General features: G+C 40.1%; 1 long non-coding RNA gene across 1 annotated transcript; it reads left to right on the plus strand.

The window, feature by feature from the left end:
- The first annotated feature begins 1583 nt into the window (after positions 1-1583).
- On the plus strand, positions 1584-3165 carry LOC119191724. The gene is made up of 2 exons (XR_005113516.1): positions 1584-2699; positions 2795-3165. It is a non-coding gene; the product is annotated as an uncharacterized LOC119191724 (long non-coding RNA).
- Positions 3166-3869: the final 704 nt, after the last annotated feature.

Raw genomic sequence — 3869 nt, forward strand, 5'->3', positions numbered from 1 at the left:
GCGTTCTCCGATTTTACTAGTAAAAAAAGCATCTGGCAAAAACCGATTGTGCCTGGATAGCCGGCAGCTAAATAAAATAACTATAAAGGATTCATATCCGTTGCCTAGAGTTACCACAATATTAGATGGTCTTAAAAACGCTAGGTACCTATCAACTATTGACCTTCGTTCGGCCTTCTGGCAAATACCACTGGAAAAAACAAGTAAAGAAAAACTGCTTTTGGTCTCGCCGGTAAAGGGCTTTACCAGTTTAAAGTTATGCCTTTTGGTCTTAGCAATGCATCCCAAACTCAACAGCGCCTAATGGATAGATTATTTACGCCGGAATTTGAAGGAAAAATATTTGCCTATCTAGACGATATAGTTATTTGTAATCAAAACTTTGATGATCATTTGTCATCACTGTGCCATGTGAAAGATCAACTGAAGAAAGCTGGTCTCACTATCAATCTTGAGAAATGTGTATTTGCGAGACCGTCTTTGAAATATTTAGGATACGTTATAGACAAGGAAGGTTTGCGTACTGACCCTGAGAAAGTTAGAGCCATCTTGGAGTATCCTAAACCTACTACTTATACTGAACTGAAACGCTTTTAGGTCTAGCCAGTTGGTACAGACGATTTGTAGAAAATTTCGCTATTGTCGCAGCTCCTTTACATGAACTTACTAAAGGAGGTAAGAAGGCAAAGCGAATTTTATGGAATAAAGATGCGGAAGAATCCTTTGTTAGTCTTAAGACGGCCTTAACTTCTACACCAGTATTAAGAGTACCTGATTTTACGAAACCGTTTTCCATACAATGTGATGCCTCTAATATGGGTACCGGTGGCGTATTAATTCAGAACATTGACGGTCTAGAAGTTCCCATTGCCTATACCAGCAAAAAACTTTCTGAAAGAGAACGGAAGTACTCAGCATCTGAGCGAGAACTCCTAAGTGTCATCCATGCTGTAGAACAATTTCGTCCGTATGTTGAGGGAACACACTTTAAGGTAATTTCGGACCATAGTGCTCTTCAGTGGCTCTACCGTAATAAAGACCCACATGGGCGGTTAGCAAGATGGGCAATGCGGCTTCAGCAGTTTGATTATGAGATAGTGCATCGCAAGGGCAGATATAATATTGTGCCTGATGCATTGTCTAGAGCGATTCCGGAAGAAATTAATATCATTGATAACATAGCCCCGGAAGATAAAGATGAATGGTATAAGTCAAAGGAGGACATGGTGCTTTCATGACATGAAATATCTTAAATTAAAACAATTCCCAAACGAGAATTACTGTTGGAAGCTTGTCATTCCAGAAAAACTGCGAGATCAAGTACTTAAGGAATGCCATGATGATCCCAAATCTGGCCACTTGGGGGTAAAGAAAACTGTTAATCGAGTAAGGCAGCATTATTTTTGGCCGTCACTTATACAAGACGTAAAAGAATATGTACGGAAATGTGAAATATGCGCAAAACACAAGAACTCACAACTAAGACCATCCGGATTAATGGGAAGACAACGAGAGGTTACTGAGCCACTTCAAATAATTTCCATGGATCTCATGGGACCCTTTCCTAAATCCAAGGGGAAATACCATGTTATTAGTTATATCTTGTTGGTTTAGCAAATTTTGCTTTCTTTATCCAATAAGGAACGGGAAAGCGTCAACAATTACAAACATTCTGGAAGAACAGATATTCCTGATGTTCGGCACTCCTAACGTCATTGTGTGTGATAATGGGAAACAATTTGTATCCAATCAATTTAAAGAATTAATATCAGAATATGGTGTGAAGCTATGGCATACCCCCTTCTACCATCCTCAAGCAAACCCTACGGAGCGCGTGAACAAAGTAATTGGGGTGGCGATAGCTTCTTATGTTGAGAATGACCACAGGGAATGGGACAAATATATACCACATATTGGACATGCCCTCAGAACATCTGTTCACGAAGTAACAGGGAAGACACCGTCTTATTTGTTCTTTGGACGTGAAACATCAATCCACGGCAAGAAAGCCTATAGTTTTGAACCAAATAGCACTATTACTTTTGATAAAGAAAAATTTGAAAGAAACCTAGCTTTTAGAAGTAAAATTTACGAAGATGTTTACGAGAAAATTCGACAATCACATGAATTCAATAGCAGAAGATATAATGAAAGACGCCGTACTTGTGAATATAAAGTGGGTGACAGTGTGGAAACGTACAAAAGTCTTGTCTAATGCTGACAAGACTTTCATGTCTAAGTTAGCGCCTAAGTTCGAAAAAGCAATAGTAGTTGAAAGAATATCGAGTGATGTTTACAAATTAAATAGTCTCAAAGGCAAGGACTTAGGTAAATGGAATTCCTGTGATCTTAAACGTTTGGTTTGAATCCGGTTGGATTCTTTAGAGGAGGGGGGATATGTAATGAATTAATTTTTATCGGGCACCATAGATGGCGTTACTAGGCACGTTTCAATAATAGATTAACTCGCATTTGTATTTGAACGAACTGACAGCAAAAAATAAAAATAAATGTGGGGTAGAAGAAGTTTCGCTGGTGGAAAGAAAGGAAGGATTGACGTGACACGGAGGAGTTGAGTAGTGTCCGTTATTATTAAGTTATTTTAAGTGAGATTGCGAGAGAGTGTCGCGAAGTAATAATCACGTGTGAGATATTGAGACATAGTACGGAGTGTGTGTAAATACTGTTTCGGCCACGGGGTAAGTGTGCACAACTAATTAGTATACCGCCAGTTGTTACCGATATTCGGGGATGTTCGCGCAAGTGCTGATAGATTTATATAACTTGTTCTCAGCCTGCGGAAACGCCCTTGATAAATCGACGATACCGAAATCGTGCTTACGGACGTCTGCGCCAGTCGTGGGCTTCCGGTGAGGAGTCAAGGGACTGGAAGGTCGCAGAACTACCTCAAGCCAGTTCCCAAATTTCCTGACCTCGTGCGGCATCGTCGCCAGAGACTAGTGGGCCAAGTAATTGCGAGCAAGTAGCGGCGGACTGAGATTTGAGCCAGTCCCTGACATTACACGGCGAGCTGGACTTAGGCCTTTCATTGTGGGGTCATTGTTTTGTCATGAGTGCTCATGTCAGTTTTTTGTCGCATGACTAGATTAAGTGATTCCACTTGTTAATAGATTAAGTTACCTTGATTAAAATATGTTTAGCAAAGTTCTGGATTATCCTTAATTCACTATATTGCACATTGGGCCATTGGTAGTTGTAAAGGACCCATTACAACAGTAAGTAAAACCACTAAGGTAACGGTTAGCGATATAGACCACTTACCCACACATAGAATGGGCGAGAGTACATACAAAGAGTAAAATCAACCAGGAAACCATTGTTTTGTTAATTAGCTTTATCTGCAATAAATTGCAATCATTTCTCGTAACGCGATCGGTGTTTAGCTGATTCGCCCGCCAGCGCACGCCCAGAGGCGCGGCGCGGATTCATGCAGAGTATTATACTGAGTTTACTCGTAGCTTTGTACGTCACTGTAGCAATCCACAGCACCATCTATTAAAAATCCGATTTGAAAAACAGGAACAAATTACTATATTGTGTTTATCTGGGACATGTCTATCCGTTTGTCGAATTTCATCCAAATCCGTTCAGCGGTTTCTGCGTATTTCTATCGAATAGAAACATTCACATTTATAATATTAATAAGTTTTTTTGTGTATGAATACTCGTTATAATATCAGATACATACAGAAAGCTCGGCGTGTTATAGCTATGACGTAACGTGAATCACGCGGCGCATGCCCACTGTGACACATTACCACCATGGCACCAACATGCAAGCACTGTTGTATTCCAATTGATGGATATTGTGACCTTCTTTAATTGCCATTATTCCATGAATGCTAATG

The sequence above is a fragment of the Manduca sexta genome, unplaced genomic scaffold, assembly GCF_014839805.1.
Source record: "Manduca sexta isolate Smith_Timp_Sample1 unplaced genomic scaffold, JHU_Msex_v1.0 HiC_scaffold_1843, whole genome shotgun sequence".
In the NCBI taxonomy this organism is placed as follows: Eukaryota; Metazoa; Arthropoda; class Insecta; order Lepidoptera; family Sphingidae; genus Manduca; species Manduca sexta.